We start from the raw sequence: 16,227 nt of genomic DNA on the forward strand, positions 1-16,227 counted from the left end.
CTGGAAATTTATAGTCAGCCAGTGAGAAGTGTGGGTGGCTCCTGAGACTGGTGGCTGGCATCTCAAGTGGAGGCAGTCTTACAGAAGAGATCTTAGACCTGTGGGCACGACACTAGCTGCAAAACATCCAGCTGATCTCAGAGAATTGGTGTCAGGGTGTAAATGGGGCCACAAGTATTAGTTCAACTGGATGAAGAGTTTGAACAGAAAGGTTGTGTGCAAGGAGCCCAGAGAAAGGGATTCAGTGCGTCTGAGTCCCCACCCAGGAATGCTAGGATCCACTCCTTCACGTGGGTCTTCCTTGCCCTGGTGATGGCAAGGATTTATGCTCAGCTGAAAATTCCCAGCCACTGCGGCCATCCAATCACTCTGTTCTGTTTTTTTTTTTAATAAGATGAGCCTTATCAACATCATCACCACTATGTTCATATGCATCCCTTCACCTTCACTACAAACAGCATCACCACCATCGCAGGGCATGGAGTAACTCAACTGACGGATGTAAAGTGGGAGGTGGCCATTTTTTTTCTGCAAAGGACCAGGTAATAAGTTTCTCAGCTTTGTGAGCCATACAGTCCCGGTTACAGCTTCTCAACAGCTTCTGTAGTACACAAGTAATCATAGACAATACATATTTACAAAAACAGGGAGAAGGCTGACTTGGCCTGTGGGCCATGGTTTGCTGACCTCCGATACACAGCGCCTAGTCAGGACCAGGCACACACGGCACTGTCTGTGACTTCTGTGGGCCCTAGGAACTTGCGCCTTTATGGGTCTCTTCCTGGTGGCTCAGACAGTAATGAATAGGCTTGCAATGCAGGAGACCTGAGCTCGATCCCTGGGTTGGGAAGATCCCCTGGAGAAGGGAACAGCTACCCACTCCACTATTCTGACCTGGAAAATCCCCATGGACAGAGGAGCCTGGCGGGCTACAGTCCATGGGGTCCAAAAGACTCGGACATGACAGTGATTTTCGTTTCACTTTCTAACATAGTAGAATACTGCAGACCCTAGAAATGTTCTTTTCTCAATATGAAATTTTTGTGTTTGTGTGTGTGTGTGTGTTATGATTTTAAAGTAAATTAAACTATTGTCATGGGACACTGAAAGTATTGTGGGCCCCATGTGCTGTGCCTGATGAATGGGTCAGCACTTGGCTCACTGTCACTAACATTGATTGTGTGCTTACCAAGTGTGAGTCTCTGTTGAATGCTTGCTACATATCCCACAACGGCCCAATGACATAGAAGTTATCCCCATTTTGTAGAAGAAGAACTTGGGGACAGAAAAAGGGAAATGATTTCTCTGATAAATGCCAGGGAGGGTGCACCAGGATCTAACACCCAGTTGACCTTACTGCAAAGCCTGAGCTCATAAAAGCTGTCCTTCCCTTTTGCCCAATTTCAGGCTGTTAAGGACTAAACATTTGTCTCCCCACTCCCATTTGTATGTCGAAACTCTAACCGAGAGTGTGGGTGTATTTGGAGATTCCGCCACTAAGGAACTAATTAAGGTTAGACCAGGTAATCAGGGTGGGGCCCTGATCTGATAAGGTTAGTTGCCTTATAAGGAGAGACATCAGAGAGCTGCTTCTCTCTCTCTCCCCAGCCCTTCTCCTTCATACTAAAAAAAGGTCATGTGAGCACACAGTGAGACGGTGGCTGTCTGTAGCCAGGAAGAAAAGCCTCACTAACATCTTACCATGCTGACCCCTTGATCTCGCATGTCTAGCCTCCAGAACCAGGAGAAAATAAATTTGTGTGATTTAAGCCACCCAGTCTCTGACATTTTCTTGTGCACTTCTAGACAACAAAGATACAGTCCCAATCAGCAAAGAAAAGAGGGTGGGAGGGGAGGTCCCAGTTGCTAAGTGCCTGTGGCCTGCCAACTGCTGACTCATCCATTAGGCACATAAGCACAATGCCAAGGGCCCACAATAATAATTTTGGTATCCTATCCTATGAAAATAGTTTATTTTAAAGTCATAAGGAAAAAAAATTCACATTAAAAAGAAAATTTCCAGTCCTCACAAAATTTTATTATGGTGGAAGAGATCCAGAAAGGCACAAGTTCCTGGGGCCCATGAAAGCCATACCCAGCTCCGTGTGTGCCCCGTCTCGGCTGGGCGCTTCGTATCAGGAGACCATGGCCTGCGGGCCAATCAGCCTGCTGCCTGTCTTTGTGAGTAGGTGCTGTCCATGACTACTTTTGCACCACAAAAGCAATGAAGAAGCTGTGACAGAGACTCTATGGCTCACAAAGCTGAGAACATTTATTACCTGGCCCTTTGCAGAAAAAAGCGGCCACATCCTACTCTATGCCCATCAGTTGAGTTAGTCCATGCTCTGTGAGGCTGTGAGTTGTATCCTAATTTTTCTAGATAAGGAAACAGATGCTGAGTGTGTCTAAATGACTTGCTGAATATCCCACAGATGAGCTGTGACTTCTCAGAAAGCCCATGCGCTTTCTACTACGACCACTAGCTGGGCTTGTTCCATCTGCCTCCTTCCTGAGATGTCTTTCTCTTGCCCCTGTATGTACTGAATGAATCTGCAACAGTTAGGCAAAATTTGTTCAACCGGTATTTTTGGTGCCATCAATATAAAAAGGCATATGACAGCCCCTTTGGAGGACAGTGACTGGCAGTGACTGCAGCGTGAGAGTGAGTGAGCTGGGGTGGCCGTGGGCAAGGGGTTTCCCTGCTCTGAGCCTTCATTTGGTAGTGCAGTTGGTAAGACTGGGGCCCTGCTCCTATACTGTTGGTGGGAATGTAAATTGGTACAGCCACTATGGAGAACAGTATGGAGAGTCCTCACAAAACTAAAGAAGAGCTACTTATGATCCAGCAATCCCACTCCTGAGTAATTTTCTGGAAAAAAGGAAAACTCAAATTTGGAAAGATACATGCATCCCAATGTTCATAGCAGTGCTATTTACGATAGCTAAGATACGGAAGCAACCTAAGCGCCCATCGGTAGATGAATAGATAAAGAAGATGCGACATACACACAAACATACAGACACACTGTGTGATAGAATATTAGCCATAAAGAAGAATAAAGTCTGTGGTCTGCAGCAGCGTGGATGGAGCTAGAGATTGTCATACTGAGTGGAGTCAGACAAAGACAACTACCATGTGATATCAATTACATGCGGAGTCTTAAAGAATAATTCAAATGAGTCTATATACAACATAGAAAAAGACTCATAGACATAGAAAACAAACGATGGTTATCAAAGGGAAAGGAATGGGGAGGGATACATTAGGAGCTTGGGATTAACAGATATAATAGATAAACAACGAGGACCTATTGGATAGCACAGGGAATTAACATTCAATATCTTAAAATACTCTATAGTGGAAAAGAATCTGAAAAAGAACACATATATATATAATATATATTTATAATTGAATCACTTTGCTGTATACTGGAAACTAACAGAACTTTATAAATCAACTATACTTCTGTAAAAAGAAAGACTGGGGTTCTGGAGGCAACAGGTGTGAGTCTGAAGCCGATCCAGTGGCTAAATCTCTTTGTCTCTGTCCTCTAGAAATTGTGTATCTAGTAGCTCCTACCTCGTACTGTTGCTGCGAAAAGCATAAAAGTTGAACATGTAAATGCCTTCAGCCAGTGTCTGGCTGAGAGCTTAATGATTATCACCAATAGCTATACTGCAGTCATTATTGTCATTATTATTATTGCTATGCACCAGGACCATCAGATTACCGGGTGTGGTGGAAGAACGTCCTGCAGGAGTTAACTTGCTGTACAACCTGAATCTAATTCAGTTGCTTTTTCTCTCCAGGCCGAGGTTTCCCCAGGCATTCTCCAGGTTCTACTTAGCATGAATTTCCCCCTTTTCTGGAGCCTCCTCACTGATCTCTGCCTTCCAGCCTTTTCGGCCCAGAGTAGCGCTCAGCCCTGGCTGCACTGCTCCGACGGTGAAGGTCACCCTTGCCTGCCCACTAGAGGCTCAGACAGGGAGCTCCTGGGAAAGGTGAACCCAGGCCCAGAGCCCGTCGGGGCTGGGAAACATAAACAGGGAAGAAAATGAGAGGGGCGACCATCGCTGCTTAGCTCCGAGGTGTGTCCGTTTGTCCAGAGAATCAGGACAGACCTGAAGGGGGAAAAAGAGCCCCTGGGAGACAGACCCTTCCCTTGGCACAGAAGGGGGCCCGGAAGAGTGAGGGTGTCCCAGCTCACAAGGGCACAGCCCTCTGGAGTCCACAGCGCACACCAGGGCCAGGCTGCTCTTCTCTTCTTGTCGCTGGCTCAAGGCACTCCTCACCGGAACAGAATCCGAACCCCGCTCCCTGGCTTCCCACCCTCGCACCTGCCTCCTGCCTCCCGCCCCACCCGTCTCCTACCCGCCCGCCTCTTGCTCACCACCCTCCAGCCATGCTGGCCTCCTCGCTGTTTTCCTGAGAAAGGGCACGTTTATTCCCACCACTTTTGCACTATTTAGGCCTGGAGTGTTCTCTGCTGCTCTTTAACGGCTGGCTCCTTTCGAGTTTCTAATTTTCAACTGGAATGCCACTTTTTTCTAGGAGGCCTGTTTGCTCTGCTGTTACTGTTTTGCTGTAGCCGTGCCTTCCGGGAAACAAACTCCCTCAGAAGGACAATGCAGATAGTGGCGTGCAGCTTATTACACCGGCGGGCCCAAGGCAGGGTCTCCTCTTAGCCAAGGACCCCGACCAGTTTTTCTGAAAACCTTATATACCCTAAGTGTACGTGCTCAAACCCACCTCCCCAAATTCCTTGAAACTAGTCTGGACAAGGTAAAAGAGAGATACGATCAGAGGTAGCCCATGATTCATGTGTCACAGGACTAGATGAACCGTGGCTATTTGTCAACAGGCCTGTGGTCATATTCCGATCAACGTAATGGAATTTACCACTTTGTTCTGTTACGGAGATAATTAGCATATTCTTTTGGGCAACGGAGAGTCCAAGTGCTGAGGCTCTTTTATCTGGGGGTCTGGTTTTCCACTGGTATGCCATTTCTATAGACACTGGGCACAAAGTTCAGAGTCCACTGGGAGGGTAACCATGCGGGTAGCCTAATGTTCACAGCCTGGCCTAAGACGGAGTCCAGCGCTGTCTGTTTCCTCCTTCAGTTTATTCTCAGGCAAGGATACTGGCGTGGGTAGCCATTTCCATCTTCAGGGGATCTTCCAGACCCAGGGATGGAACCCGGGTCTCCTTCATTGCTGGCAGATTTTTACCAGCCAGTGGAGGCTTCCCGCTGAGCGGCTAGGGGCTTCCCTGGTGGCTCAGGTGGTAAAGAATCTGCCTGCAATGCAGGAGACCCAGGTTCCATCCCACTCCAGTACTCTAGCCTGGAAAATCCCATGGACGGAGGAGTCTGATGGGCTGCAGTCCATGGGGTCACCAAGAGTCGGACACAACTGAGCGACCTCACGTTCACTTTTCACTTTCATGCCTTGGAGAAGGAAATGGCGACCCACTCCAGTGTTCTTGCCTGGAGAATCCCAGGGACGGGGAGCCTGGTGGGCTGCTGTCTATGGGGTTGCACAGAGTTGGACATGACTGAAGCGACTTAGCAGTAGCAGTAGCAGCAGGTTCCATCCCTGGGTTGGGAAGATCCCCTGGAGAAAGTGAAAGTGAAAGTTGCTAGTCATGTCCTCCTCTTTGCCACCCCTTGGGTTATACAGTCCACAGAATTCTCCAGGCCCGGATACTGGAGTGGGTAGTCTATCCCTTCTCCAGCAGATCTTCCAGACCCAGGAATCGAACCGGGATCTCCCACATTGCGGGCGAATTCTTTACCAACTGAGCTGTGAGGGAAGCCCTCCCCTGGAGAAGGAAATGGCAACTCACTCCAGTATTCTGGCCTGGAGAATCCCATGGACAGAGGAACCTGGTAAGGCTATAGTCCATGGGGTCACACACACACACACACACACACGAGGGAAGCCGCCCTGCTTTCTCCCACTGCCCTTAAATGCAGTCTTCCCCAGATACCCTTGGCCTTGTCTTTTGGGGCACTGGTGCTCTAGAGGTCTCCCATTTGTTTACATGCTTTACCCTTGGCCTTGTCTTTTGGGGCACTTGTACTCTAGGGGTCTCGCATTTGTTTAGATGCTTATTGTCTGTGAGCTGCCTGAAGCCAGGGGCCTGATCCACCTGATTCCTGCTGCATCCTCAGGGCCAGGGAAGTCCCTGGAGTGCAGAATGCTGTCACTGCTACCTGCTGAAGGACTGAATGAGTGACATGCTCAGACATTTTAACCCTGGAACTTTCATTTTCTGTAAGAGGAGGATGAAGGCCTGGGAGGAGAGATTATATTGAGAGCTTTTTTGAGAGAGCTGGTAGCATCACTCAGGCCCTGGGGCACGTTGCTGAGAGGTTGAGGAAAGAGCACAGGCTTGGAAAAGGAGTGTGGGCTTGAGGACTTACTCTATGGCTTACTAGCTGTGTGACCTTGAACAAGCCTCTTTACTTATCTGGAAAACTGTCATCTAAGCAGCATTCTGCAAAATGAATCTGATGAGTGCGTGTGAGTGCTTTGTGTGCTAACGGAGGTGTGAGGACCCTCCTATTGTCCCTAGCCCTGTGCCGCCTTCCCAGGCCTGGGCCAAAGGGTGTTAGCTATAGCAGACTCTGTACCTGCCTAAGAACAATGTGCGGTGTGCTTGGTCATGTCTGACTCTTTGTGATCCCATGGATTGTAGCCCGCCAGCCTCCTCTGTCCATGGGATTCTCCAGGCAAGCATATGGGAGTGGGTTGCCATACCCTCTTCCATGGGATCTTCCCAACCCAGGGATCGAGCATCGCAGGTGGATTCTTTACCATCTGAGCCACCAGGGAAGCCCAAGAATACTGGAGTGGGTAGCCTTTCCCTTTTCCAGGAGAACTTCCCAACCTGGGAATCGAACCAGGGTCTCCCGCATTGCAGGTGGATTCTTTACCAACTGAGCTATCAGGGAAGCCTGATTTCATAAAAGATCCAGCATATTAACCATGTTTCAAGCTGACAGTTGGGGGTTTCCCTGATAGCTCAGTTGGTTGATTCCTGGGTCCAGAAGATCCGCTGGAGAAGGGATAGGCTACCCACTCCAGTATTCTTGGGCTTCCCTGGTGGCTCAGCTGGTAAAGAATCCGCCTGTAATACGGGAGACCCAGGTTCAGTCCCTGGGTTGATGAGATTCCTGTAGAAGGGAACGGCTACCCACTCCAGTATTCTGGCCTGGAGAAGTCCATAGACTGTATAGTCCTTGGGGTAGCAAAGAGTCGGACATGATTGAGAGACTTTCACTTCACTACCAGGGAAACCCCAAAAACCAACTTACCAGCCTAAAACTTTTCCTGCCTAAAAACAACTTTCCCTCCACCAGGGGATGGGAGGGACTCCTTCTCCCCAGCTGGGAACCCATTTGGGTCTTCTTGGAGTTTGCAGGACTGTGGCCTTCGGGAAATTTGGAAGACTCTGGGCTCTTTTCATTCATTCGTTTATTCGTTCACGCACTTCTGCTTTTAATTGTGGTTAAAATACACATAGCATGAAACTGAACATCATACCATTTTAAAGTGTACAGTTCGGCAGGATTAAGCACATTCACACGGTTGTGAAAAACAAACTTTGTACCGGTCAACAGCTCCCCACTTCTCCCTTCTCCAGCCCCTGGAAACCATCATTCTATTTTCTGTCTTAGGACTCTGACTACTCTTCCTCATGTAAGCGGAATCAGGCAGTATTTGTCTTTTTGTAACTGACTTATTTCAATTAGTGGAATGTTTTCAAGGCTCATCTGTGTTGTAGCAGGTGTCAGAATTTCCTTCCCTGGTGGCTCAGAGGGTAAAGCATCTGCCTGCAGTGCGGGAGACCTGGGTTCCATCCCTATGTTGGGAAGATCCCCTGGAGAAGGAGATGGCGACCCACCCCAGTACTCTTGCCTGGAAAATTCCATGGACAGAGGAGCCTGGTAGGATATAGTCCATGGGGTCGCGAAGAGTTGGACATGACTGAGCGAAGTCACTTTCACTTTCTTTCCCTTTCTAAGGCTTGAATTCCCTGTATGTGTACACCACATTTTGCTTGTCTATCTATCCATCAATAAACATCTGGGTGTCTTCCACCTTTTGGTTACTGTCAATATTGCTGCTATGATCTTGGCTGTACTAATATGTCTTTGAGGTCCTGCTCTCAGTTCCTGTGGGTACACACTCAAAAGTGAAATTGCTAGATCATATGGTAATTCTATTTTTAGTGCTCTAAGGCACCCCCCCACCACTGCTTGCCACAGCCATTGTACCATTTTACATCCCTACCAACAGTGCACAAAGGTTCCAGTTCCTCCACATCTTTGCTAATACCTATTTGCTTATTTTTGATAGTAGTCATCACAATGGATGTGAAGTGTTATCGTGGTTTCGATTTGCATTTTAGTGATGTTGAGCATCTTTTCATATGCTTGCTGGCCATTTGTATATCTTCTTTTAAAAACATATTCTTTTACCTTTTATTTGCTCGGAATCCTACTTTTGTATTAATACAACACATCCCTGTGACTTTTTAATGTTATAACGGGAGGAAGCTTATGCCTACTGGCTCTCTGCATCTCCCCATATCACCCCTGCCCCCGGCGACTGTCATTCTGTTTTCTGTATCTATGAGTTTTGTTTTCCTCTGTTCGTTTGCTTTGTCTTTTAGAGAAACAATGTAATATTTGTCTTTGGCTTCTTTCATGTAGAACAATATTCTCAAGGTGCATTCATACTGTAGCAAATGGCAAGATTTCATTCTAAATTGTATTCTTTGAAGGAATATCTGTTCAAATCCTTTGCCCATTTTTTAAACTGGGCTGAGTTTGTTGTTGTTGTGGAGTTCTATTAGCTCTCCATGCATTCTGATATTAAGCCCTTATCCAATACAGGACGTGTAACAGTTTTCTCCTTCTATGTTGTCCTTTCACTCTGTGCAGTTTTAAATTTTGATCTAGTCCCATGTAACTATTTTTACATTTGTTGTGTGTTCCTTTCGTGTCATAACCCAAGAAATCATTCCACACCCAATGCCGCTGAAATTTCCCATTTTATTTTAAGAGTTTTATAGTCCTGGGCTGTTTAAAAATACCAATAAAAGCCCAGTAAAGGACATTAGCATATAAAATGTCTCAGTGTGGTTTGGAATCCTGGCCCAGAGGTCCAGAGCCCAGAGTCTGGGGCCTGGGAGGTTTTGTAGATGAGTCTGCTGGAGCATCATCTGGGGACTCTGGAGATGCTGCCTGCTGCAGTCAGAGTACCACGAAGTAGGCAAGCAGGGAGCATCCTTTCTAAGAATTCCTTGCATCCTCACTTAGGGAGTCTCTGTTTTCCCATCAGCAAGACATTCCAAGCCCGTCATAGGTTTGCTACGAGGACTGAATGAGAAAGGATGGAAAATAATGGCCTTTAGTATCCATGTGGGCTGATAGGGTTAATATTGATTCCTAGAAACGAAAGTGGCATGTGAAAAAGTCCAGATTGATAATTAAAAAAAATTCTCCACATGACAGGGATGCATCCTGAAAGCATTAATATAAGGAAATGAACCAGTCATAAAAGGCAGGATTCATAGGCAAACCCACAGAGACACAAAGTAGCCTAGTAGTAGCCAGGAGATCCAGGTGGATTGGTCTTGATGGCTAAGGAGGGAAGGGTTGCTTTTTGATGTAATGTTTTGATGAAGATGTTCTAAAATTGATTGTGGTGATGGATACGAAGCTCTCTGAATATCCTTGAAGCCACTGAATGGTATACCTTAAAGGCAAATTCTATGGAATGTGAATTATATGTCAATAAAGTTGTTAAAAAAAATCCTTTCACATCCCAAAGATGCAAGATGGAAGGTGAATGTGTTGACCCACAGTTGCACACCGGTGAGAGACAACGGTGGGATCCAAGACTGGTTTGCATGGCCCCAAAGGCTCTTCCATGCTTTTGCCTCTGCTTCCTTCCTCAGGACGGGGTGAGGAAGGTGAGAGGTAGCACTTGTCTCATGGAAAGTTGAACATCTCTGCAGAAGAGTGTTCAGTTCAGTTCAGTCCCACAGTCGTGTCAGGCTCTTTGTGATCCCATGGACTGCAGCACTCCAGGCCTCCCTGTCCATCACCAACTCCTGGAGTTTAATCAGACTCATCTTCTTTAAGTCAGTGATGCCATTCAACCATCTCATCCTCTGTTGTCCACTTCTCCTCCCACCTTCAATCTTTCCCAGCCTCAGGGTCTTTTCAAATGAGTCAGTTCTTCACATCAGGTGGCCAAAGTGTTGGAGTTTCAGCTTCAGCATCAGTCCTTCCAATGAATATTCAGGACTGATTTCCTTTAGGATGGAATGGTTGCAGTCCAAGGGACTCTCAAGAGTCTTCTCCAACACCACAGTTCATAAGCATCAATTCTTTGGTGCTCAGCTTTCTTTACAGTCCAACTCTCACATCCATATGTGACTACTATAAACACCATAGCTTTGACTATATGGACCTTTGTTGGCAAAGTAATGTCTCTGCTTTTTTAATATGCTGCCTAGGTTGGTCATAACTTTTCTTCCAAGGAGTAAGTGTCTTTTAGTTTCATGGCTGCAATCACCATCTGCAGTGATTTCGGAGCCCCAAAAATAAAGTCTGACACTGTTTCCACTGTTTCCCCATCTATTTGCCATGAAGTGATGGGACCAGATGCCATGATCTTCGTTTTCTGAATGTTGAGTTTTAAGCCAACTTTTTCACTCTCTTCTTTCACTTTCATCAAGAGTCTCTTTAGTTCCTCTTCACTTTCTGCCATATGGGTGGTGTCATCTGCATATCTGAGGTTATTGATATTTCTCCCGGCAGTCTTGATTCCAGCTTGTGCTTCATCCAGCCCAGCATTTCACATGATGTACTCTGCATATACGTTAAAAAGCAGGGTGACAGTATACAGCCTTGACCTACTCCTTTACCGATTTGGAACCAGTCTGTTGTTCCATGTGCAGTTGTAACTGTTGCTTCTTGACCTGCATACAGATTTCTCAGGAGGCAGGTGAGGTGGTCTGGTGTTGACATTTCTTGAAGTATTTTCCACAATTGGTTGTGATCCACACAGTCAAAGGCTTTGGCATAGTCAATAAAGCAGAAATAGATGTTTTTCTGGAACTCTCTTGCTTTTTCCAAGATCCAGCAGATGTTGGCAATCTGAACTCTTGTTCCTTTGCCTTTTCTAAATCCAGCTTGAACATCTGGAAGTTCACATATTGTTGAAGCCTGGCTTGGAGAATTTTGAACATTGCTTTGTTAGCGTGTGAGAGGAGTGCAATGGTGCGGTAGTTTGAGCATTCTTTGGCATTGCCTTTCTTTGAGATCGAAATGAAAACTGACCTTCTCCAGTCCTGTGGCCACTGCTGAGTTTCCAAATTTGCTGACATATTGAGTGCAGCACTTTCACACTATCATCTTTGAAGATTTGACATAACTCAACTGGAATTCCATCACCTCCACTAGCTTTGTTCATTGTGATGCTTCTTAAGGCCAACTTGACCTCACATTCCAGGATGTCTGGCTGTAGGTGAGTGATCACACCATCATGATTATCTGGGTCATGAAGATCTTTGCTGTATAGTTCCGTGTATTCTTGCCACCTCTTCTTAATATCTTCTGCTTCTGTTAGGTCCCTACATTTCTATCCTTTATTGTGCCCATCTTTGCATGAGATGTTCCTTTGGGATCTCTAATTTTCTTGAAGAGATCTCTAGTCTTTCCTATTCTATTGTTTTGCTTTATTTCTTTGGACCGATCACTGAGGAAAGCTTTCTCATCTCTCCTTGCTATTCTTTGGAACTCTGCATTCAGATGCTTGTATCTTTCCTTTTCTCCTTTGCTTTTGCTTCTCTTCTTTCTCAGCTATTTGTAAGGCCTCCTCAGACAACCATTTTGCCTTTTTGCATTTTTTTTTTCTTGGGGAAGGTCTTGATCACTGCCTCCTGTACAATGTCATGAACCTCCATCCATAGTTCTTCAGGCAATCTGTCTATCAGATCTAATCCCTTGAATCTATTTTTCACTTCCACAGTATAATCACAAGGGATTTGATTTAGGTTATACTTGAATGGTCTAGTGGTTTTCCCTGCTTTCTTCAATTTAAGTCCGAATTTGGCAATAAGGAGTTCATGATCTGAGCCACAGTCAGCTCCCGGTCTTGTTTTTGCTGACTGTATAGAACTTCTCCATCTTTGGCTGCAAAGAATATAATCAATCTGATTTCAGTGTTGGCCATTTGGCGATGTCCACGTGTAGAGTCTTTTTTTGTGTTGTTGGAAGATGATATTTGCTATGACCAGTGCATTCTCTTGGCAAAACTCTATTAGCCTTTGCCCTGCTTCATTCTATATTCCAAGGCCAAATTTTCCTGTTACTCTAGGTATTTCTTGACTTCCTACTTTTGCATTCCAGTCCCCTATAATGAAAAAGACATCTTTTTTGGCTATTGGTTCTCAAAGGTTTTGTAGGTCTTCATAGAACTGTTCAACTTCAGCTTCTTCAGCATTACTGGTTGGGGCATAGACTTGGATTACTGTGATAATGAATGGTTTGCCTTGAAAATGAACAGAGATCATTCTGTCGTTTTGAGATTGCATCCAAGTACTGCATTTTTGACTCTTTTGTTGACTATGATGGCTACTCCATTTCTTCTAAGGGATTCCTGCCCGCAGTAATAGATATAATGGTCATCTGAGTTAAATTCACCCATTCCAGTTCATCTTAGTTCGCTGATTCCTAGAATGTTGATGTTCACTCTTGCCATCTCCTGTTTGACCACTTCCAATTTGCCTTGATTCATGGACCTAACATTCCAGGTTCCTATGCAATATTGCTCTTTACAGCATTGGGCTTTACTTCCATCACCAATCACATCCACAACTGGGTATTGTTTTGCTTTGGTTCCATCTCTTCATTCTTTCTGGAGTTATTTATCCAGTGATCTCCAGTAGCATATTGGGCAACTACTGACCTGATTGAGTGCTTTTTATGCACTGCGCTAAGTGTGTATGGTGCATATTACTGGTTTTATAAGGTAGAGGCAAGTATTGTCCTTATTATACAGATGAGAACATTGAGGTTCCAAGAATGAAGTGGTGTGTTCAAGATGACACAGCAGGTCTGGGATTTGCCCCTGGGTCTGTCCAGCTTGAGTCTGCTTCTAACCAGGTAGCTCCCAGGAAGGAACTGTCTCAGTTCAGTTCAGTTCAGTCACTCAGTCGTGTCCGACTCTTTGTGACCCCATGAATCACAGCACGCCAGGCCTCCCTGTCCATGACCAACTCCCGGAGTTCACACACACTCACATCCATCGAGTCCGTGATGCCATCAAGCCATCTCATCCTGGGTCGTCCCCTTCTCCTCCCGCCTCCAATCCCTCCCAGCATCAGAGTCTTTTCCAATGAGTCAACTCTTTGCATGAGGTGGCCAAAGTACTGGAGCTTCAGCTTTAGCATCATTCCTTCCATAGAAATCCCAGGGTTGATCTCCTTCAGAATGGACTGGTTGGATCTCCTTGCAGTCCAAGAGACTCTCAAGAGTCTTCTCCAACACCACAGTTCAAAAGCATCAATTCTTTGGCGCTCAGCCTTCTTCACAGTCCAACTCTCACATCCATACATGACTACAGGAAAAACCATAGCCTTGACTAGATGGACCTTAGTCGGCAAAGTAATGTCTCTGCTTTTGAATATACTGTCTAGGTTGGTCATAACTTTTCTTCCAAGGAGTAAGTGTCTTCCAATTTCATGGATGTAGTCACCATCTGCAGTGATTTTGGAGCCCAAAAATAAAGTCTGACACTGTTTCCACTGTTTCCCCATCTATTTCCCATGAAGTTATGGGACCAGATGCCATGATCTTCGTTTTCTGAATGTTGAGTTTTAGCCAACTTTTTCGCTCTCCTCTTTCACTTTCATCAAGAGGCTTTTTAGCTCCTCTTCACTTTCTGCCATAAGGGTGGTATCATCTGCATATCTGAGGTTATTGATATTTCTCCCAGCAATCTTGATTCCAGCTTGTGTTTCTTCCAGTCCAGCGTTTCTCATGATGTACTAGAGCCAGACATCTTGGAATGTGAAGTCAAGTGGGCCTTAGAAAGCATCACTACGAACAAAGCTAGTGGAGGTGATGGAATTCCAGTTGAGCTCTTTCAAATCCTCAAAGATGATGCTGTGAAAGTGCTGCACTCAATATGCCAGCAAATTTGGAAAACTCAGCAGTGGCCACAGGACTGGAAAAGGTCAGTTTTCATTCCAATCCCAAAGAAACGTAATGCCAAAGAATGCTCAAACTACCACACAATTGCACTCATCTCATATGCTAGTAAAGTAGTGCTCAAAATTCACCAAGCCAGGCTTCAGCAATACGTGAACCGTGAACTCCCTGATGCTCAAGCTGGCTTTAGAAAAGGCAGAGGAACCAGAGATCAAATTGCCAACATCCACTGGATCATGGAAAAAGCAAGAGAGTTCCAGAAAAACATCTATTTCTGTTTTATTGACTATGCCAAAGCCTTTGACTGTGTGGATCACAAGAAACTGTGGAAAATTCTGAAAGAGATGGGAATACCAGACCATCTAACCTGCCTTTGAGAAATCTATATGCAGGTCAGAAAGCAACAGTTAGAACTGGTCATGGAACAACAGACTGGTTCCAAATAGGAAAAGGAGTACGTCAAGGCTGTATATTGCCACCCTGCTTATTTAACTTATATGCAGAGTACATCATGAGAAATGCTGGACTGGAAGAAACACAAGCTGGAATCAAGATTGCCGGGAGAAATATCAATAACCTCAGGAACTGTCTAGACCAATAGAAACGAGGGCCTGGCCAACTGGCTACTGTGCAGTGGTCAGTTCCAGTCTCTGCATTTGTGGAAGACAGTTGGCAAGGCGAGCAGGTAGGAAGGGGAAGGCACAGGGGACCTTGTTGTGTAGGAACGGTGGGAGGTCTAAGGAGGTAGGGGGTGGGGCTGCAACACCATGCTGCTTCGGGCTCTGCCACACAGTCTCTGCTGTACCGGGGTGGTCTTGCTTTGTGAGGCCAGGAAGGAAGAACAGAAGGAGCTAGGACTAACAGGTGAACTCAAGTGGTGGAGGTGGGTTGGGATCTAACTATCGAGAGATGGGTTTAAGCAGCCTTGTAAGGTAGTGAGCTCCCCACCACTGGAGGTACGTAAACTGAGGCTTGTTTTCCAAGTGGTAGAACTAGGCATTGGGGCAGAGGTTGAACTAGATGTCCATGTTAGTTAGTGAGTACTGGGAACAAACAACCTCCCCCCAAACTCAGTGGCTTGCAGTCAATAAATGGTTATGTTTCACTCCATGATATTTAGGTCAGCTGTGACTCAGCTGGGTTTGGATTCAAATCTGCTCCACGTGTTTCCAATTCTTGATCTTCCCAGAATGAGTTCTTCTCACAGCCAGCACTGAAAGCGTGAGAGCAAGAACACAAACAGGCAACACATCGTAAATCCTCGGCTTAGGATGGCCACACTGTCCACTCCACTCAGGTTCCATTGGTCAAAGCAAGTCACATGGCCAAGTCCAAGTCCATGGGTTAAGGATGTATATTCTGTTCATGCGGTGCAGGACAGGGGTGAATGCAGTTGACCACAATGACCATTTAGATGATCTGATCCATACCAGAGAGACAGGTGCTTTTTCACATGACTGGACCCTTCCAGAAATGTGTGGTTATCAGTAAATTCACAGCCAACTCCAACTCCAAAGTGTTCCCTTGCTCCCTCCTGCCCTTCTCTTGATTTGTGTGCTGTGTCATCATCCATCCATTCATTTCTTCTCTTTTTCATCATCCATCCTGGGTTCTGGGAAAATGAGACTGGTGAGATGAACCGGAAGGAAAAATAGCAACATACAAGCCCTGAGATTTCCTTTATTCCTAGATGAGGCCCCTGACCTGGAATTTGGTCACAGGAAGAGGAATGGTTAAATCAATGACTTGCATTCTCTCCATGCAGCTCAAGGACGGTCCCCAGGTGTGGAAGGCCCTTGGATGGCCTGTGAGTGTTCCTTGAGCCTCTAATAGATTAGGGAGTAGAGAGCTGAAGTCTCCTAGTTGAGGGGAGATTTAAAATGGAAAATGAGGGCCTGAGGGGCTGCCTTGGAAGGCAAAGACCTGGAAAATATTAAGAAGCAAGCACCTAGTATCAAAGGGTCCAAGTGGCCAGTGAAAGACTCCTCTTGG

The sequence above is a fragment of the Budorcas taxicolor genome, chromosome 10, assembly GCF_023091745.1.
Source record: "Budorcas taxicolor isolate Tak-1 chromosome 10, Takin1.1, whole genome shotgun sequence".
Taxonomy (NCBI): Eukaryota; Metazoa; Chordata; class Mammalia; order Artiodactyla; family Bovidae; genus Budorcas; species Budorcas taxicolor.